The sequence below is a fragment of the Macrobrachium rosenbergii genome, chromosome 21 (genome assembly GCF_040412425.1).
Source record: "Macrobrachium rosenbergii isolate ZJJX-2024 chromosome 21, ASM4041242v1, whole genome shotgun sequence".
Taxonomy (NCBI): domain Eukaryota; kingdom Metazoa; phylum Arthropoda; class Malacostraca; order Decapoda; family Palaemonidae; genus Macrobrachium; species Macrobrachium rosenbergii.
The window spans coordinates 2,371,241-2,395,000 of record NC_089761.1 but is presented as its reverse complement, the minus strand read 5'-3'; positions in this window follow the sequence as shown (position 1 = coordinate 2,395,000).

Below are 23,760 nucleotides of genomic sequence, written 5' to 3'. Positions count from 1 at the left end.
TGAATATTTCCCGTGTTGATTTTGTTGACTCAAATCTGATGAAATAAGGTAAACAGTGTATGTTCTTAGGTAATTTCATCTTCCTGTCACTTTCGTTATAGAGTGTCTTCACAACTTTATTGTAGCAAGTATCCAAAATATGAGTTGGATAACAGGAAAATCTACCTATTTTTCTAATGTTCTGCAGTTCGCTATTCAGGAATTCACAATTGATAAATGTAAGCTGGCGGAATTCTGAAGACTAGACTGAGATTTTCATATTCAAATTAATTCCTGAAAAATAATGTATATAAGCCAAATTATTTGTTGTTTTTCTATTTATATATATTAGATTTTTACTGAAAATATTCTCATTGGAGAACAATGTCCAAAAAGGGCAAACAACACTTTTTTCTATTTCGAACGTGAGTTTGACAGAAAGAATTTGTTCATTAATATTTTCCAAGCGGTCATTTACATCTACATCCTTAGGTATAATAGCCAAAGTATCTACACACAGAAATCATTGGTACATATATTGGAATAATCTTAAGAATATTTTTTTTTAATGCTGTACAATAATTTGAGAGAACTAGTGACAGAGGTTTACCAGTGTCCATACCGACCCCTTTTTTTTATAGAAATTTCCATTACAAACGATCTTACGACCACAAATATATAACTGTATATTTTTCATACGGATTCCATACTCACTATTGTCAGCAAGGAACAAACATTAAAACTCACTCATCGGGAGTCAGGGTCGATCGAGATACTGTTATTTTTTCTATTAAATTAGTCAAATGGGCGCCTGCCATAGTTCCTAACAATGGCGACAGCAATTTGTAACATTTTCTGAGAGTTTATGCATCCTGCAGAGGTAATTATAGATCTCAACGGAATATTTTCTTAATGCGTTGTAACCAAGCCGAATAAAAATGGAGAGGATGGAGGGTTAGTGTAACTGAGTAATTCTTTTCGAACTACTAGTGAATGATTTAATTACTTGATCAAGTGGGTTCTTCTTCAGTTTATTATTTTAAGTACTGCTCTCTCTTAATAAATCTTCCATTTTTGAGACATTGGTTACCTTATCCATTATTACTAAGGTATTTGAGTTATCGGCCTTTTATCACTTCTCAGGTCAGTCAACGCATTCCTAAATCGTTTAGGTAAATTAATCTTGTAAATTTTTGTGATGAGTACGCAAGTACTTTAACAATATGAAAAGCCGATTTGAAGGTCATTCAATTTTTCAAAGTAAAAGCGAGAAGACGCTCTAGGCAAAGCAGAGATAAATTAGCGAATGTTAAATGTTACTTTCCGCTGACAATTTTACTTGTCTTTTTCTCCAAGTCGCTCTTTACCCTCACTGGGTTTTTCCGGTTTTCTATTTAATTTCGTCTTCCTTCCTAGATCGCAGTATATTTTCTTCCAATAATGAAGCCTTCCAGTCAGCACTGAACGGTGAAAAGCACAACTGGGCCGGAATAGTTCTTTGGAGAATTTTTTTTATTTCTTCGTGATTTCTACAAGTTTTTTTCGATAGGAGGGTTATGGATTCGTGAAAGATTCTTCGCCGAACGTTCTGAAGTGGAATGGCAGTAATGATTTAGGGAATAATTGCTCATCTAGACACCTCCTTGGGAACTTTAGATGAATTCTTGAACAGTATTCTTTGGAGAAGATGGTTGTGTACAAAGCAAGGATAAAGTATGCGGCTTTCACTATGTATAATTTCTATCACGGAAATAGAAACGGGATATGAAAACATACAAACAGAGCGTTTGGCCACGACGAAAGTAGACAACAGAGCGCGAGAGCTATCGCCTATTACTCCGAGGCAATTTCAACCGAACTACATTTAACAGAAAAAAGGTTACAAAAAAAGGACTCACGTTTACCAACAACAGCTACTGTAAGCTTACCAGTACAACCATTTTAATGCATTTAAAAGTGCATTACATATGGATTAAATCATCAGGTGATGAACACTTGTCTAGGATTAACTTGATTATCTGGATAAAACAAGGCGAGGCAAATGGCGTTATGGATATCTAAGAATCTTTAGTGTCTATCTCCAATCTCCTTTGAATATCCTGCGCAGAATAGGCTAAAGAACGGATTTACATAGGTTACATTAAGATGAATTTCCTTTGTTAGTTGTTTTAAGGCAGGTACAAGGATATTTTTATTAACTTTATATTTTCTATACTTCTTGTGTAAACAAACTGATACCAGGGTTAGTGTTCCAGTTGTTATTCCATTTTCAATGTAAATCTATATCAGTCCTCTTAAACCAAGCTTATTTTCCCATAAGATTATTTCGACCTCCCCAGTGGACTATCTTCACAGTATAAAAACTTAGAGCATCAGATATTTGAAAAAAAACATCCCACGCGACTCATAACTCATTACTGCATCACTTCGTTGGGCGAGTCGGTAGAGCTGTGGCCTAGCACTCGGTAGGCCCGAGTTCGAGTCTCCGGCCGGCTGATGAAGAGTTAGAGGAATTTATTTCTGGTGATGGAAATTCATTTCTCGCTATAATGTGGTTCGGATTCCACAATAAGCTGTAGGTGCCGTTGCTAAGTAACCAGTTGGTTCTTAGCCACGTAAAATAAGTCTAATCCTTCGGACCAGCCCTAAGAGAGCTGTTAATCAGCTCAGTGGTCTGGTAAAACTAAGGTATACTTAACTTTTTAGTGCATCACTACTTGCCAGCAACTCAGTGATCAATAATTTTAATGTGATTTTTCACTTAGGTGCACAAACACCCCTTGTTTGCCTTCTTTCATTAGCTTTGAGGCAACAAATCGATACTGAAAATATCAAATGTAAAACGTAATTTTTTCATACGATGTTACCATAAAAAAATTGCTTATAAGGAATTGTCTTCACCAGAGGGGTAACGTTGTTTATGAAACCACATGTATGGACTTTTATTGATTCTATTTGGACCAGACAAGTAAGGATTTGTATGTCAGAATAAATCAATATAAATTTTCAGTTAAAACCAGCCAAACGTTCACGCAACGTCCGCAATGACTTTAAAGTTTCCTTTGGCACCAATGCGACTGTAAAAGTTGAGGATGTACTGAAAAGATACCAGATCCTTCATTATACCCTGATTGATGCTATTCATTGGTTATAGATCAGTATCTGATCAGTCATTCACATTTAGTAAAACAAGATTTATGGCCAAGTTAGTAAAGAAATTACACTGACAGTCTCTTCAATTATGTTTGTTTATATAGATTTTAGTGGAAGCCGAGAAGGGGCCAAATGAATTGCTAATGACAACCAATGGAAGTGCATTTTATTTTGCCTTACATTATCTCTACTGCTTGTGAAAACATACTGATGCCGGGAACAATAAGTGTTCCTTGTGTTGTTCCAGTTGCAATACGGCAGGAAAGTTCTGAAGACCTCGATAATCTCTTTGTCCAATAATGGGTTTATTTTGTTCGATATGAAAGGGAGCCTGAAATATATTATTTGTTTCATAGGGCTTAATATCCTCTCTTTAGGGTTATATTTGTTATGAAGAAACCGTCTAATAGGTTCACAGAAGAGTGTATCATTAAAACCATTTTTGATAAAAGGCGTTTCTAAGAATTCTATTTCCTGGTGGAAAGTAAGGTAACAGGATGTTAGATTGTATGGTCTGTGAAGCCACGTTAAAATGGTGTTTGTTGTATTTTTGAAAGCAAGCCCTTATGTAATGAATGCTAAGACCAGTAAACGCAGATTTTCTATAGGCTGAGAAAGATGTTAAGGAAGATATGGTCATTTCGTTCAATTTTAGTATGTGTTTAAGTACTTATCCCCGCTACGATTAGAAACCTTTGTGTCAGATGTCATTTGATCTCAGTATAAATATATACCACTCATCTTGAGCCAAGCTTTCTTTTTCTATAATAGATTATTTTGACCTCCCAGTGGACTATTCTCATAGCATAAAAACTTGAATCGTCAGATTTGGTATAAAACATTACCTACACGATTCATGACTCATTAGTGCACCACGCCATGCCGTCAGCTCAAGGAAAATAACTCGACAAAAAATTCGAAGCCTGGCGTTTCCAAGTATAATGTAAGTTCAAGGATTAAAAACACCGGACAGGTCTTGGTTTTCAACACAGTGAATGCTCTGAGAGCCGATGTTTCCAATGGTTTCAGCTTTACTATTCCGCAAACTCGAGGTAGTCATTACACCTCAGCTACCTTGTTTGTAAATCAACATTTATCGACGTCGTTACAGCTGAATAACCAGCGAAACCGGATTCCTAATAAGCCCAAGAAATAATAAGGCCCTGGAAGTGGGGATCAGGACCGTCAGAATCTGGAGTTTAGAATCTGATGCGATATTTCAAAGGCATGTATTCATCGCCAATTTGTTACGGATGTTTGATTAAGCACATTGCTTTAATAAATACCACATTAATTTTCTTTGAGAGCCATAGTATGACCACCAGGGAGGGATACAGAGTTGACCTACATAAATCTGAGATATTGCTGGGAACCTCGACTTCATACCAAAAATCCCATGGCCCCAGCTCTTCCAACCTTCATTACATACAAGGTTTCAATCCCTTTCTTTTCATGATGAAACTTTCATTAGTAAGAAAAGAAGTCTAATATCCTGTGACATGACAGAATTCCAGCTGAGCTTATCACTGTAGTAAGTTGAGAACCAATGATTTTTTTACTAAATTTTGTCACTGACACAAAGAAAAGCCGGGATCTTCTCAGATGCATTGCTTAATGATGTGGTAACTTAGTATCAAGAGTGTTCAAATTTTGTTAGAAATGTGCCACCCCTAACGGTCCAAACTTAAACATTATGGAACTCTTGCTAGTACCACCGATTTTGTTGTGATTTCCAAACTGAAAGTGAGCTTTTCTTTTATGCCATAAATAAAGTAGTAAGAAGGCTAGCTCCCTGAAACTTTCAGGGAGACTCCACATACCTATAGCCCATTTCTGATACTGGGATATGAAGTCTTTAGTCGAAGCCACATTATCTATACTGCATTGCTGGACTATATAAATAGAGTTTGATCTTAAACAGTTATGTGTGATGGAGAGAGCTGCTCTTGAGCTTAAATTTTCATTTGAGTATTTTTAAAACAGCGGCCTATTCCCCCTATTATTCTGCTGTGGCACCTGTTCAACAGTTTCGTAAATTAAGCACTTTTATATTTCTGTCAAATTAAAACAAAACAAGAACATACCTATGTTTAGCCGCAGAAACTAGGGAGGATATGTAAGAAACTACTAGTGGCCTCTTGGACTGAAAGTGACTGTTTTGCAGACCGTTGCTTTTAGCTTTTAGACATTTGATTCCCTTGAAAATTTTACAGCTCTGCCATGCTGTATTATACTTCTCGTGAAAACATACTAATACCGGAAATAATAAGTGTTTCAGTGTAAAAACATACCACTCATCTGATTACTGTAATGACATAAATATGGTGTCTCATCTAAAGTCCCTTAACGGCTGCCCGGTTTTCTTTACCTTCGTTGCTACGCAAAAATTAACATACTCACTTATGTATTAGAGTTCAAAAATGCGTACAGCCATGGGGAGACCGAATGTATGGGGATGGCCGACCAGCGTTGACTTTCTACTTTTTTATACTTAATCAAAACTTCCAATAATGTCATGGCGTCAGAAGAACGTTATGAGATTCTGGTTGACTTGGTGGGAGAGTTTCACGTAGGAAAATTTCCTGGGCGGACGTCCTGTGTGGTTAATATACTGAAGCATGTGATGATAACATAGAACTCAGCTAGCTTTTTCAGCAATTCCGATCTGTCTTGATTCACGAACACAGAATATTTCGAAAGCACATCGAGAACAGATTCTCCGGTATACTCTGTGGCCAGGAGGCTGACAGTGGGGTCGTTTAATTACGTCCATTAGGAAGTTGCAAAGAAACTAGAAGTCTAATTTTGACATATCTCTACGCTGAAAAAAAAAATTGACACTGCATCACTAATATTTGTCTATTCATGATCTGAGATATATTGTCTTTATTGATGTTCATTTCTTGGTTTTCTCCTGTGCTTTCAACAAGACTACTCTGCATTTCACGGGCTCTCGTGTATTGCCTCCTCATCACATGGATTTGTTCTCTTTCCTATCTGTGACTGTCTAGTGCCACATTGCCTTTTTTATCAGCATATCTAGGAATAAAATGTACTTGAAGTTCCGCGTACCATTAATATAATTAATGTTTGCTTAATTTGAATTATACTTTAGTTTTCATTTCTTTCTCTCTTTATAGCACATGAGTTTAGTTGTAGAGAATGATTTCTAGTCATTACTGATAAAAGAGGTAAATGTGAATCTATTGAAGACTCTAACATAAAAGTGAGTGACTACCTTTCCAAAACTACCATCATGTGCCCCGAGGCTTTCTGACTTTTTGTTTTTTATAGCTCAAAAAGATATTTGCTTGTGAATATTTAAGAGCAATAACGTATGTGTATATGATTTATGTACCCTGAATAGGACCAAGCAAATGATGACAGACCCATTACACATGGGTCTTGCAGAATTTCACTTATGTTAAAGAAAATATAAAGTAGGGTCGAGAAGTATTAAAGAAATAAATATGAGAAGTATTAAAGAAATAAATAGAAACACAGACGTATAATTTCGCAAATATGATTTTATGAGTATCACAGGACAGATGAGGAAAAAGGAAATAATAAGTACATAAATATTGGATAATTTGCTTCTTAGAGTCCGGGCATCAGTAATTATTCACGGGTCTGTAATACTAAGTCGTAGTGGGAAAAAAGGTATTAGAATCATCCTTTACTTAGTGAATACGTAATCTCTGCTAACTGAAAGGTTAACGAAACTCTTCTTTATCACTTCCTAATGCATTCAACCAAAAATTACGTATACGCGTTGGCTTTCAATACACTCACTGTTTAATTAATACACACTTCAGTTTTCCCGAAAATTCATTATAAGTTGCGAGTACCTTTGAGTTTTGATTAACAATGAAGACGGGTCCTCTTCACTCATTAAATGTTACTCTCGCATTTGTAAGAATACTTCGAGAATCATATAACTTTAATCTTGTAATATCTTATTTAGATCACCTCCCGAATTATTCTGGATAGTTTAATCCTACAAAAAGAAAGAAAAGTTGTTTTGAGCATCTTAAATTGAGTTTATTAGAATAGAATTTCCAGTAAGTCTATCTGCATTTCCAGATTTCCATACCTTATCGTTTCGGTACCTTCGAAATAACCTGATCCTCACTCTTGAACCTCCTTCGGTTCTTAATAAAGTGCTTTCCTTCCTCTTCAATAGTTTATCCCCTTTAGCAGCTCAGTTGGATACTCTTCTACCCCTATCCCAACCAGGAGGTTTATGATAGCGTCAAATTTATCATGCGTATAGTTATGATTGGATTTGTTACAAAAATATCCTGTTAGCGCTGGGGCAGTAGAGCCGTTATCCTATTTGTGTTTAAAACCAGGTCTGCTTTCATCCAAGCGACAAAATTATGGATTTCCCGTCGTATGGTGCATAATCAATCCGTTTTAGTTTTGCTTGTGTCAGAAGACACCAACAGCAGCAGCAGCAGCAGCAGCAGCAGCAGCAGCAAAAGAGCAGCGACAAGCCCATGAGCGTAGATTCGGCAGATCGATCGATGAAGTGAGCGTCTCGAGGCGGGCCTTTGGAGGCTCGATCTCAAGACCCTACTCACATCGATTTCTACACTGAGAAGGGAAAGGCAGGAGATGAGTGAAGTGAAGTCGTAGGTCTACAGCAATAGCATCCTGTAAGCATTTCAAGGGGGATTAAAACACTGCTATATGCGCCACGTAGAGGTAGAAAAAAAGCCCTAGTCCTGCGATGGAAATGGTTTTCCATGAACTTTCTTGGCGCACATCACTTTCAGGGCAGATAAATATATTGTTCATAAAAACTTTTTTTTTTCTCTCTCTCTCTCTCTCTCTCTCTCTCTCTCTCTCTCTCTCTCTCTCTCTCTCTAACATTTACGCGAGCAAATTTATCTCCTCCAACGAAAAGACTGAGACCACTCTTCTCTGTTTTTCTGTCCTAGGGAAACTGGATAAATTTTTTCTTTTAATGGATCTGTTTCGGACTCGGGTCTATCTTTTTTTGTTTTTGTAACAACAGGTAATTGTTCTAACCTTGATAATATTTCAAGCTTGTGAGTTCGGATCGTTGGTTTAGTAACTAAATATAATTCTTATCTCCACCAACAAAGTCCGACTGAGGTCATGTTCTCCATCTAGCAGCAAATTTTAATGTCACTATTGATATTGTATTGGAAGAAGCATGCCGTTATGAATACGAAGAGTGAATACGAAGAATGATAAATGCTAAGCACACTTTGAGCACGGTTAATATAACAGGATTATGAGTTATAAATTGACGTTTTGGATGATTTGCCGTATCCACAAGTATAAACCTGGTCTTCAACCCTTAATGGAGTTTCGATTAATTAACTGGAGTAATATAACCACGAGGCTATTTGACGTAACTTTCCATTTCAAGTTTCTATTTTATAGTATATCGTGACGTTTTCTTTCTATCTTCAAGCTCATCATTAGCATTTTAATGGCCTCTTTTGCAAAAATTCCTTTAAGGAATTCTAATACACACCTTATTTAGTGTATATTCTGCTGCATTGTTGTTCTGTAACATTAGTTCTCAAAACTTTAGAGATAAATAAATGCTGTTCCCTTCTTGATGGTGGTCTGAATATTCTGGTATTATAAATGCTGCTCATGAAATACTTTTCCTCGTTTCATAATTTCTTTCTACTTGACGAAAATGATGATTCGTTGCTATTTATTATTTAGGCAGTAAGTAAATAATGCAAACAGATAAATAAATCTATACATACATACATATATACATACATACAGCGTTCTCTTTAGACATACATACATACATACATATATACAGATAGCGTTCTCTTTAGATATACATACATTACATACATACATACATACATACATACATACATACATACATACATACATACATACATACATACATACATACATTAAAGCGTTCTCCTTAGATTCTCGGCGTGGGAACCAGCAGCGCCTTTCGAATCTCATCAGAGCAGCACTGGGCAGACTACAGTCATAGAAAAACCATTCATGTCGCTGGCACTCCATTCTGCTTTTCCTCAAGGATTTTCATTCCTGGAAATACTTTTCTGAGATCATGGAACAGTTAATATTTAGCACCTTAAAGTGGTGACCCCGGAGTGGTTCCCGGAGCCATTAGCGGACTCATACGGTGACTTAGTCTTGGCTCCATGAACTACCCCACGCCCCTAACAGACTAAACATGGCGCTGTGACCAGCGTTCGTGCGTGCCGACTCTCGTCGGCAAATCACAAGTCTCTTCAATTTCTTGTGTTTGGATGTCACGGCTTCGTAGTTACAAGCATGTCCAAAAAAGCGCGAAGAATACGAGAAGTTAAGAGGGCATTGTGGCTATTAGAATTACATATGTTAAGGAATTTGATCGATAGGCCTTCACTGGGAGTTGCTATATCGAACATAATCCATCTGGATTTTTGTTAACTTTATAATTTAAGTAGATAACCTAAAGGATTGCTCAATCTCCTCTTTATACGACTTGTTAAAGTGTTTTCTTGCAATCCATGCAATGAAAACTCATGGTTTTAATAAGACCTCTATCATAATTATATTTTTCACACCTGATCACTGTAACATACATGCTTGTAAACTCTTTTCTTTTGATGAAATAACTACTATTTTGAGTTTCCCCTCTGCATTAGAGTTGTCTTATATCACTATAATATGCGGATTTCCAGACGTGATCAATTTATGAGGTGAAAGCTTTTCGCCTGCTGGACTTTCAAGCCCTCCCAATTTCTTCGTTCTACGGAAGAATTTAGCAGTAGTACTCGTAACATTAAGTCCTGGACGTTAGCCTATACTGGGGAAGCCAACAGACAGTTTTAGATACGATACTCTTCCTTTTGTTCAACGGATTTGATTGCATACTGTGATTTAAAAGTGAATCTGGTTTTTATTTTTTTGCTCCTTGTGGTCAGGATTCCTTGTGTATGAGATTCCCTTACAATTCAGTTTTTATCCATTGCTGACGCAACATTTTTCAATTCCGGCTACGATGCGTTTCAGAGGTTCTGGTTTCTAACAGACTTTGTTTTTCCTGTTGTCAATGATATCCTTCGTTTTCCTCTTCTCATCTTTATGGTTCTCTGACGCTTTCTCTTCCTTCACCCTCAGACAGCAGTTCTCTGCATACATCTGGATATTCAGTCTTAGGAGCTTACTTGAATGGGAGCCAAGAGTTCATTAAGTTTTCAAATCCTAAAGAAAAGAGACACTCATTTTCATAACTCATCGCCTACAATACATTTCCCTTCTCTTTCTCTTTGGTGCACATGTAATCATATCCAGCTGTTTTCAAAAGTATTGGACGACTAAATTACATCTAACATGTCTTATGAAAATCAGACATTTCCAATGGCTAAATCTGCTTATTTTAAGTTTTCCATTTCTAATTATATACACATAGATGCCTAATTCAGCCTGTCTGGAATGTTGCTATCATTTTTAAGATGATTCATCTTTTGTTTCTTTTAGTAACTTGAAAAGATTAGATTTAATCAGCCAAATTAATGACAAGACTTCTTTTCAGCATGTCTCACTTTGGCAAGGTGAACCAGTGGTTTTTGTCTCTAGTAACATCCATCAAGACAATAGACTGTACATAATGGGAACCAAAATTAGTCGTTTCATCCGATTCGGTGATATGTCATCTTTCTTCTAATACCAAGTTTGGAAGCTCTCGCTCTGCTGCAGTTTTACATTTCTAATATTTGTCCATTCTGGAAGGGATTGTTTCTTGTTTCCCTCACATATATAGCTCAAATCCTCTATTTCTTCTTCATTTTACTATCATTTGGTTCGTTAAGGCCAGTGGGGTATCTTGACAATGACCTCGACTCGTAAAGATAAAATAAGAGAATAAAACTCCCTCAGTCAAGAAAATATGCATAACTTACTGCCATGGCTCCTTGGCATACATAAGGCGGAAATTTAACTAGTGCGTGGGGGAAAGGAAATGCTAAGCAGTACATTTCAACTATTAATGACCAGAAAGAGGGTAGCGAGAGGAACAGAAATTCACAGGAGACTAAGAGCAGAACCCCGGGCCAAGAACCTTACCACAGGGGAATATAAAACTATTTAATTCTGCACAAACAAATAGAACCCCAGAGGTAAAAGGAGAATAGAATGTATTAGAGTAATGATTCCTTTACATTTATCAATGATAAATGATTTCCACATAACAACAACAGTATGTTTACTTCTTAATAAACACATTGTATTTCAGATCAAGTTAGGAACCATCGGTGAACATGGGAGACAGTGTGAGTAAGTACTTGAGGGTTGGGAAATCGGAATCCTCATACTAGTCCATACACTTCCTCAAAAATTTTCTTCTTCAGCTTAAAACATTTTCAGTTTATCCCTACTGAATTTCTTTATAAATGGAATGATGACTCCTCATCATTCCATCTATAAAGAATGGGAGCAAATTTAGTCAGTGTGTTGTCTTGGATAGATAATTTGTATCTTTCAGCACTCACATGAAGCCTACGATTTTTCTGTTGAAGCAGCCTGGAAGAGCATTCGTGAGGCTGCGCCAAAAACTAAGGGGAAACCTCAGAGATCTGCAGTTCCATAGTGGAACAAAACATATAATGTTTTCAGAAAGGTTACTATAAAACAAAAATAATAATGGCTCATCTCACAGCAGAATGATGTATACCAGTGCTCTGGTATACATCAACAGCTACAATATTTTTTTTTTTTTATCTGAGAGAATCGTGGTTGTAGCCTACTACTTTAACACACCAAGTTCTAAGAACTTAATCAACGCTGTTTATAGAAAAATTAGAAAGATTAGAGGCAAGTTTCTCCCCTTCTTTCCCCACAGATACAGGATTAGTGATCGTTCTGAACTGCCAGAAAGTAAGAAAGTAGGTCAACATTTTTCAAGCTCCTCCAGCTCAAAAAATTATTCTGCTGTGTTTCAAAGAATTTGTGAGTCTCAGATTGCCTTTGATCTTACCTTTGCTAGCAAAGAATTACATAATTTAAAGTTATCCCTTTAAGAATTTAGAGATGCTCTGTCTTGAACTGAGGCTACTGCTCCCGGGAAAGATGCAATTTATATGAGACGCTAAAGCATCTACCACAAAATATTAAAATCGTGCCTGAAAGCTCCATGTGACCCAAATCCTTCACAAATAACACTCAAATGGTAGAGATCAAATCAAAATTCCTTGAGCATGGTGTTGTTCAGAAAAATTACCTGCACCTTTATGTGGGTGGTTCAAAGTTAGAAAATAGTGCTGAAAGTTCTGTAGCTCATAAGGATGGATCATATGTAGCTAAGCTAACTGACTATGTCTGTATTTACCACAGAGTTGACATTATTATTTAAAGCTTTGGAAATCGTTTTAGATATTAAATGAAAATACTTTGTTATATATTGTACCTCTAGCAGTGTATTAGTCTCTGGAAGTTTGTAATAGTCTCAGCACTATAGTCCAAAGAGCTGAAGATTTGCGCTTTCACATTTCTTGCCAGCATAAAACTGCTCATATCTGCTGAGTTAGCATACATGCGGACATTAGTGGTAATAAAACAGTGGAACAGCAGCGGAAAGGGAAGTGAAATAAACCACTTTAAATCACTTTAAATTATTATCATGGATTAAAATCTGTCCCCAGTCTGATATGAAAAGGCCAATTGCAGCCCACATTTTATGGAAATGAAAGAAAGGTTGGTGTCCCGCCTACCTGAAAATAGTAAATATTATAAAAAAACATGTGTGATGAGATTAACCAATTAGGCCATGGCCTCCAAATCTTTCTATTAACTAAATGGTTACAGCTGTCTGAACTTGATTGAGGACCGGTCATGCACACCTGACAAATAACCATATTTTGGATTGTGTGCGCATTGTGAAAGGCTACTGTTGCTTGAGCACATCTTGGTGCACTGCTCCTTATATATATATATATATATATATATATATATATATATATATATATATATATATATATATATATATATATATATATATATATATATATATATATATATATATACATATATACATACATACACACACACACACACACACACACACATATATATATATATATATATATATATATATATATATATATATATATATATATATATATATATATATATATATATATATTCTGCTGTTCGCCCTCTATGCAGTTTATTGTAGGAAAAAATTCATGAACAACGACAGGGAACGTCTTTGTCCGAGCAGGGGAGCGCTAAGCAATTCAAAATTTAACATCCATACATAGCAAGACTAGGTAGCATTAGGAACCTAAACCCATTGAAAGATTTCCACAATTCACCTCTATTGAAGGCGGTCTTAAGCTACTTTACCCTGTACTGTGTTCAGCGAATGTTTTGACAAAATTTCAGACCCCGAAGGCATAAAAAGATGCTGCCCTGTGTGTGTGACCCAGAGAGGTCGCGGAGAGTGAGAGAATCACCCATCAGGAAAGCACGTCTGTTCTTCCGACTCCGCGTCCTTTTGTCTCTCCATCTTTATTTATTAGTGAATTGGAAAGATGGCTATTATCAAGACTTCCGATCGTCCGTTGTATGCGCAAATGACTTGTCGTCCATGGTAAGTCTGATTATTGTGCAAAACTTCGTCGATTTACTAGTATCTTTTTCTGTATTTCCATGTTCCTTTGTTTCCTTCTCCACCACCATCTAGATACACCAAGTACCCAAGTTTCTTTTATGAAGTCTAGATTAAGAATAATTTATATTGCTTAGTGACATTCCATTATTCCCATGAAGTAACTAGGAATTAGGGAAGGTTAAACAAGTCATTTACAGCATTTATGCAGCCTTGTGTCTCGATCCCATTGTTCGGTAGAGAAATATCCTTCACCCATGCTGTGTATGATAATCCGTTGTGTTAAAACCCTCACTGAAGCAAAGGGAAATTGACTGCATCCGAAGTTGGGCGATTATTCAAGTAAATTTTCTAGCTAACTGTATATTCTTGTGTCGAGGCTTTCTCCTCGACTGGCGACCTTATTTCATTATTAAACATCTGCCTTTGAGGTTAATTTGTAGCTTCAATTGACAGGTTACGTGTGTCCTTGGCATTCAGGGCCTTATTAATTACATTAATCGAGTAATAAACTCATCAGCCAAGCCCCCTTACGAAACATTGGCGATCTCGCATAGGATCTAAGTAATTTAGAGAAAGGATCTGGAGGAAAAGAACATTAATTACAATTAATTCCAAAGAGAAAAGTCAGATATTTAATTTAAGTTTACTCTTCCAAACAAGGAGACAGCACAAGGCATAATAATAATAATAATAATAAGAATAGTTAGAATACCAGTTATAATTTAAAATTAGTGTAGGTCGGAAAGTGTGCATTGAGAGCAGCATAATTCTAATTTACATTCCAGCAAAGGTCATAGGCCGAGTTACTATGTAATTGTTAATATTTTGCTATTTTCCTCTAGACGAGTTATTCGTGCACAATAATGAGTGGAGAAAGCATGCCTCACATATCTCTCGAGGGCAGAGACAGAATTTGCGAAGTATTGAATTAAGTGTGTTCATATAGCGGGAATCATATCAAAACACCGTGTCACTGAAATAGCAAATGAACGGCAATAGTTAATTTTACCATAAAATAAATTTTTCTTTTCTCAGTAATGTAAACTTCGTCCCGTCCGGACCGCGCAAATCCATTGCATTGTCTTGCCAGGGCCCACTCCTTAAGTGGATGGTTAATTCCGCGCGAGAAAGACGATAACAAAAGAAGCAAGCATTGTATGGTAATTTCGTTTTCCATCCTTAACGTAAAATCCTTTGCAGCGTTGGTATATTTAGAGTAAATCTGGATGCCTGCATTTTGCTTAGTTCGTTGTGAGAGGAATTCGAGCGCTTTGTGTAATTGATTTGAGAAAAGAGCGGTTCAAAATCAGGGCAGTTTGTTTTGAATTTTGTGCTAATGGGATTTCGTCTGACATCTTGGGAGCCGAGTGGACCTTTGTTGTTAATGTTTGGATGACCGCTCCCCATGTCCACCATCTTACAGCCCCTTTGTTGTATTGTTTGTGTGATGGGGCTGTAGCCTCTGCCTCCTTGCCACTTTTGGGGACTACTTCATTGGCGTAGTAACCCCCCTCACAAAATCTTAGCCAGACAGACTTCGGTAGATAAGAGACTAGGACAGGGTTCCATACCATAGATAAAAACAAGATATAATTTAGTCAGGGAATGATAGGTCTTAGTCAGAATTAATACAGAGAACAAGTTCCTATACAAATACCCGACGTAAAGAAAATCATATAAGGAAAAGAACTTACAATTTTACTCTAAACTCATTGTAGACGTTCAACTCTGCTTACGATTGTTACAAACAATCCCCTCATTGCAAGACGACATATGCAATTAAGAACCCTGCCAGTGTGCACTTATAAAATTTTACTTAAAATTTTCTCAGGCAGCACAAATTGGCTAACTGAATCTCTCTCTCTCTCTCTCTCTCTCTCTCTCTCTCTCTCTCTCTCTCTCTCTCTCTCTCTCTCTCTCTCATATCCAAGCAAGCTTCAACATAGCCTAACCGAGTGTACGTGACCCTCTTCAAGGAAAGAAGGGCCGACACCGGGACAATTAATTAAATTAAAGCCAAATAAAAGAAACACTTTTGTCCCACAATTAGATGAGGACAAGTTAAGATTAATTAGAGTGATAAGCTGTCGGTCACGAGTGAGGCCTTTTACTCAGACCTAAGCAGACCTAAGCCTCTCCCCCTCTGCAATAGAAGGGGGTTGTAGCACTGCGGGTACTGGGACCAGACACTCACGAGGGCCTTAAAAAGCAACCACAAATTCACCTTTTCTTCCACAGTGCCAATAATTTGTAGCACTGTCATCAACTGAATAGCTTACTTCTCTCTCTCTCTCTCTTTTACCTTCCCTTTCTCTCTCATTCATTTGTTACACTCTGCTGGGTTAGAGTGCATTTCCTTACATATAGCCTAGTTGGACTCAAGTAAGGGGTTCCTAGGAATGCACTGGCACCATAGTGCCACCAACCAAGCAAACTAGAAAAAAAAAATAAAACCAGATGAAAGGGAACACAGAAGAAAAGTCCTTCTGGTTCCTAACCTGCACAAGTACTTAAGGATACTGAGTGCCACCAGTGTGACCTTTACACGGCACACCCAACAACAGTGCCACCTTTTGAAAGGGTGCCACAGCACTGAAGGGACACTTCCTCGCTGCCCAAGTATGCCCAGTCGACCCAGGTAAATGCCCTTCCCCACCAGAACCATGACAGCAGAGAATTATAAAGCCTTCCTGGAACTGGGGACGGCAGCAGGTCTCACCGGATTGGAACTTGCCACATGGGTCAAGGAGCAAATGGACGACTTGGCCAAGCGAGAGAAGGAAGAAAGACTCAAACGGCAGAATTATGAAGTCGACCAGAGGAGGTATCCAGCCCCGCACCTGCTGCACCAAATGCTCCAATCTCGAGCATCAATTCCCTCGTCCCCAAGTGGACTGAGGACGAGCTAGAAGCATGGCTGGAGGAAATCGAGGCACTCTTCGATAACTACAGCACCACAGAGACAGAGGGGTCCTTAGTACTAGCCAAGCATATGGAGGGAAAAGCTAAAGCAGTGCTTCGCTCACTGGAGAAGAGCCAGAGAGGCAACATGGTTGAAGTTCGTAGAGTCATCACGAAGGCCTACAAAATAACCCCAGAGAAATGGAGACAGTGGTTCCGAGGCCTTGTCAAGGAAGTTGGCTGGTCCTGGACTGAATGGACCTGTCACAAGACATAGTCTGGTACCCGCTGGTTCGACTCCTTGTCTTGCACAACGTTTGAGGACCTCTTCAATTGCACCATGCTGGAAGACCTTTACCAATGTGTGCCTGGGCCCCTTGCTGTATATCTCAATGATAAGCAGCCCACCACACTTATGGAAGCCTTGACACATGGCCGATTCGTGGGAAACCTTTAACCAGTCTCACAGCACCTCTCAGAAACTCATCGTTCTGCCTGCCTCCCTCTCCAACTCAACTCACCTGAAGAATGGACTGCCAAGCAAGCCTACGTGCACCCACTGTAAGAAGGTGGGGCACACTGAAGCTGAGTGCCGATACAAACTAGTCACTAACAAGCAGCCTACTACTACCAGCCAGAACTCCTCTCCTGCTTCATCCACTCAACCCTCTCTACCAACAGTCACTGCAGGCCACCGAGCCCCTACAAGAGGCCCGTGCAAATCCTGTGGTGCTGCTAGCCACTACAATGCTGGATCTCCGGCCTGTCCACATCATGTCCCCACCAACAAGTTCATCAACCTCATTAGCACCTCATTCTCTGCGGCCAGGCCGCACAAGATCCTTTACCTCGAGAGACTGGAGACCCAGTTCATCTCGGTGGCCCACTTCAGAGCACTAGCCTGCCTGTGACCCTGCCGATCACAGTAGACACTGCGGCAGACATTAGCCTGATCGCCAGGGCCCAAGTGCCAGCCGGTGCCATGGTTGATAAGAAAACCCGGTGGGAGATGAAGTGGATAGAGGGCCATACCATTACCTTTCCCAAGGTCAAGCTCCAGGTCATGACACCTCGGGGCATGCTACCCCACCGCCTTGGTGTGGTGGGTGGAATTCGGCCTGGAGTGGACTTCCTGCTGGGTCGGGACCTTCTCTGGGGAAGCCCTTTACCAACGCCACTTCGCAGCTACGCTACCTCCCCACAGAGGTCCCGACTGTAGGAGAACCGGATAAAGATGAAACTCCACCTTCTGCCCACCAAAGTGGTCAGTGGAAGGGGCACACACTGAACCATTCTCGGCCTAACCCTCTCCAGTCGCGAAGGGCTGGCCCACAAAGAGGTCCTCCCTCTCCCCGAAGAGACATTCAGGAGGAGCAGTACCGCTGCAGGACGTGCAAGTGGACAGGCCACTCCACAAATTGGAAGGGCTGCCCAAGTAAGCAATGCTCAGTGGACGCCCCTGAATAAGACTCTCTGAGAGGCCACAATCTCCAGCCTGGGGCAGGAATCTCTGCTGCAGCCAAATTCAAGTCTTCCTCGAGGTATTGTACCTCCGGACCCCTTGTCAGGCATGCCTGACCCTCAACTGCTGCCAGTGCCACTTGCGAGCACTGAGCAGTGCCATGCTTCATCCAGCACGGATGTTGAGCCATCAATTGAAAAGGACCCTGTGCCTGGTCTAAATCATGAGGCGGATCCTCCTCCGGGAGATTCAGGATTCCCCACACCATTGATCATCGCTACCAGAGAGCCTCCGGCACCCAGCACTTCTTTTTCATCAAATCTGACCCCAGAGGATGAACCCCTGGAGGATCAAACTGTTACACCGTCTTTGGGAGACCAGGAACTGGCCTCCTCAGACGCAGAGGTCGAGATCGCTATCGCTCCGGTTGTCGCAGCAGCCAGAGTGGGGAGCCCTCCTGTAGCTTCTGAAGTTACCCCTGACTTCACGCCCGCTAGCCCTTCTGGCCTTTCCCCAGAGTCTGTGCCCTCATCACCTCCTAGGTCTGATACTGATAGGCCTTGGAGGAACCCGAAGAAGAAGAAGAAGGGGCAGAAGAGAGCCCAGTAGTTGCCAAGCCATGAGCTCATCCTGGCACTAGTGCCCTCTCGGCACAGTGCCGTACCATCTTAGAGTGATCCTGGCCCCTTACCCAGAGAAGGTAGCCAGTGTGATCTTTTTCCTCATACATAGCCTAGACCAAATTAAGTACAGCACATCAGACTAGTAACCTTGTCCCTTCCACTTGCCATCGAGCCACAGCAATCACGTAAGTAGTGTAACTAAAATCAGACAATCTTAACTATTGTGAAAAGAGCCACTATGCTCATGACACACATGGCCTAAGACTTCAGTGAGGCAAACATTTATCATATGAGGCAAACCTCATGTATTAACTAGTAATTACTAATTGCATTGAACACAAAAGACTTTGTAATTTAGTTAGAACATTATCTCTTATGTTGGTGCTATGGTCAGGTTAGAATAGGGAATACAATAGAATGTACCAGTAGGCCAGGTCTAAAACATCACGATGATAGGCGGTAGCATGTAATAACCGTAAGCACCTTACAGTGCAGTTAGAGATATGTAAAGTAATGATCGAAGCTCATATCCTATCTAGGGTTAGGTAGATCCGTAGCTAGGTAGGCTACACAGGACAAATCTGCTCAGGGGAGAAGAGTAACCCAATAGAGGCGAACAGCTTGCTTAGTACAGACCTTCATGCCCGAAAGGGAGTGAAGGCCCTCTTAAGGGGGGGAGCTTTTATAAATATTCTGCTGTCCACCCTCTATGCAGTTTATTGTAGGAAAAAATACACGAACAACGACAGGGAACGTCTTTGTCTGAGCAGGGGAGCGCTAAGCAATTCAATATTTAACGTCCGTACATAGCAAGACTAGGTAGCATTAGGAACGAAAACCCATTGAAAGGTTTCCACAATCCACCTCTATTGAAGGCGGTCTTAAGCTACTTTACCCTGTACTATGTTCGGCGAATGTTTTGACAAAATTTCAAACCCCGAGGGCATAAAAAGACGCTGCCCTGTGTGTGTGACTCAGAGAGGTCGCGGAGAGAGAGAGAATCACCCATCAGGAAAGCACGTCTGTTCTTCCGATTCCTCATCCTTTTGTCTCTCCGTCTTTATTTATTAGTGAATTGGGAAGACTGCTATTATCAAGACTTCTGATCGCCCGTTGTATGCTCAAACAACTTGTCGTCCACGGTAAGTCTGATTCTTGTGCAAAGCTTCGTCGATTTACTAGTATCTTTTTCTGTATTTCCATGTTCCTTTGTTTCCTTCTTCACCACCATCTAGATACACCAAGTATCCAAGTTTCTTTTGTGAAGTCTAGATTAAGAATAATTTATATTGCTTAGCGACATTCCACTATTCCCGTGAAGTAACTAGGAATTAGGGAAGGTTAAACAAGTCATGTACAGCATTTATGCAGCCTTGTGTCTCGATCCCATTGTTCAGTAGGGAAATAGCCTTCACCCGTACTGCGTACGATAATCAGTTGTGTTAAAACCCTCACTGAAGCGAAGGAAAATTGACTGCATCCGAAGTTGGCGATTATTCAAGTAAATTTTCTAACTAACTGTATATTCTTGTGTCGAGGCTTTCTCCTCGACTGGCGACCTTATTTCATTATTAAACATCTGTCTTTGTAGCTTCCATTGACAGGTTATGTGTGTCCTTGACATTCAGGGCCTTATTAATTATGTTAATCAAGTAATGAACTCATCAGCCAAGCCCCATATGTATATATATATATATATATATATATATATATATATATATATATATATATATATATATATATATATATATATATATATATATATATATATATATATATATATATATATATATATATATATATATGTGTGTGTGTGTGTGTGTGTGTGTGTGTGTATGTACATATATATGTATGTATATATATATATATATATATATATATATATATATATATATATATATATATATATATATATATATTGCTCCTGTATCTGGTTGGAAAGCTTTTGCTAAAGGACATAATGAGGTTACTTTGAATTGCAACTACCTCCAGGTCACCCTTGGGCAAGGTGTAGTACCTGTAAGCCTCCCTTGCTAGTGTACAGCTCCACTGCCTTGTGGATAAACTTTTTTAGTTAAAGGCTAAGGAGAAGGAAAACTCCCAATTTAAAACCCCTACTGCCTTGTATGGTCAACCTTTTAGGTAAAGGCTAGGTCTTTGGCTTATAACCATAGCATGGAAGAGAACTGGAGACCTTACCATCTATAACCTCCAAGAATAATCATGGCTACGTCACAAAGAAGACTGCAGATGAATGGCGTTAGTGGGAACTATGTCAGAATGGATGATGTGGTTGTCTCACCCGGTCAAACTCCATGTGGTGCAGGTGACATTTGACCTTCATCAAGCTACTGACCCAAAAGAAAAGAAAGAAAAGTAATAACAGCCCAAGGACAACAGAAAACAAGAAAAATAAGGAGAGCTACTTGGAATGTTAGAACATTATATCAGGCTAGAAAGAAAATGAATGTAGAGAAAGAAATGGAAAGAATGAAGCTACAAGTATTAGGGCTTAGTGAGGTTAGATGGCCAAGAGTGGGATGTTCTCCAACTTCAACAGGAGGAACTTTCATATACTCGGGAGGCCAGAGTGCTGAGAAGTGTTGGTGTGATGTTAGACAAATCTGTAAAACCATGTTTGATAGGCTATTGGGCTGTATCTGACAGGGTTATATTGGTGCGTATAAAAGCCACACCATTCAATATATGCATAATACAAGTATATGCACCTACATCTGAACATGATGAAGAGGATGTTGATCAATTTTATCTAGAGTTAAATCAGGCAAGAGAGCAGTGCAAAGAGCATGACGTAATTATGGTTACTGGTGACCTCAATGCGAAGGTGGGACAAGGAAGAACAGCGGACATTGTTGGGCCTTTTGGATTAGGTAGAAGAAATGAGAGAGGAAACAGATTTGTAGACTGGTGCTTAGAGAGAGAACAGATTATATCAAACACCTGGTTTAAGCACCACCCAAGACATCTCTGGACATGGAAAAGCCCTGGTGACAGTTAGAAACCAAATAGACTTTCTAACCATCTATAAAAGATTTAGGAACTCTGTCAAGCAAGTGAAAACCTACACAGGAGCCGATTGTAATAGTGACCATGTACCAGTTGTAGCAACAGTGATGGTGAAGTTGAAAAATCAGAGGAAGAGTACACCTAAATCAAAGAGGCAACTGAAATGATTGAAAACAAAGGAAATGAAGAACCAATATAACATAATTGTAAGAAATAGATATGACCAGCTTAGGGAGGAAGGCCCAGTGCTCCAACATCCTCAGCAAAAGTGGCAAAATATGGAAAATGCAATAAGAGAAGGTAATGAAATAATACCAACAACAAAAAGGAGAGCTCGGAGAGAATGGATGACAGAAGATATCTTGATAATGATGGATGAAAGAAGGCAAGAAAAGGGTAAAAATGAAGATAGATATAGAGCTCTGGATAGAACTATTAAGAGGGAATGCACAAAGGCAAAGGAGAAATGGATGGATGAGATTTGTGAAGAGGTAGAAGATTTGGATAAAAGGGATGAATGGAGAAAGTATGATAAGGTGAAAGAAATTACTTTTAAAAAGAAGAGAAGTATCAGCACTGGTATCAAAAAAGCGGATGGAACCATAGTAATGGAGTTAAAAGAAATATTGGAAAGATGGACGGAATATATTGGAGAACTGTTTGATGATGATAGAATAGAACACCTAGACTTCAATGACAACGGAGAGGGACCAAGTATAATCAGATCAGAGATAGAGGCATCTTTAAAACAAATGAAAAGCGATAAAGCAACAGGTGATGATGGAATAGCAGCAGAGATGTTGGTAGCTCTGGGAGAATACATCACTGATATATTAATGGAAATAGTGGAAGGAATATATGAAGATGGAGAGCCTGCAACACAGATGTACAAATCAACATTTATCACAATGCCAAAAATACCAGAAACACTTGAGTGCAATAAACACCGGACTATCAGTATCATGAGTCAGATTACAAAAATAATATTAAGGATCGTTTCAAATAGAATAAGAAATAAGATACTCCCAGAGATTGGCAATGAACAATGTGGTTTTATGAGAGATAAAGGGACAAGAAATGCAATTTTTATTTTGAGAATGTTGATGGAGAGAGCAATAGAATTGAAAAAGGATCTATATGTTTGTTTTGTTGACTATGAAAAGGCTTTTGATCGGGTTAGACATGTAGACCTTATAAGGATGTTGGAACAGATAAATATCGATGGGAAAGATCTAAGATTGATAAGGAATTTATATTGGAATCAAGAGGTATCAGTGAAAGTAGAAAATGATGAATCAGAGACTCGGCACATCAAGAGAGGTGTAAGACAGGGTTGTGTGTTATCACCTGATCTCTTCAATTTATATAGTGAAATGATAATGAGAGATCTGAGAGATATGGAAGGAATTAAGGCTGGAGGAGTCAATATTAATAATATCAGATATGCAGATGATACAGCACTTGTTGCAGACTCTCATGATAAACTTCAAGCTTTAATCAGTACCTTAAACCAGTCAAGCAGAGAAAGAGGTCAGTCAATAAATATTAAGAAAACAGACGTTATGGTTATCTCCAAAGATGAAATCACTCAAGAACAGATATATATATATATATATATATATATATATATATATATATATATATATATATATATATATATATATATATATATATATATATATATATATATATATATAAGAATAAATGCTGAAACAGTTAAACAAACCGATAGTTTTAATTATTTAGGATGCACTGTCACAAGTGATGGAAAATGCGAAAAAGAGACCAGGAAGAGAATATCCATGGCATAAGATGCATTTGATAAGATCAAGAAATTAGTCACCAACTCGAAAATATCTATGAATCTAAGGAGAAGGTTTGTGAAATGTTTTGTTTGGTCTGTATTGTTGTATGGCTGTGAAACTTGGACCTTGAGGAAGGCAGATGAGGAGAGGTTACAGGCTGCAGAAATGTGGTTTTGGAGA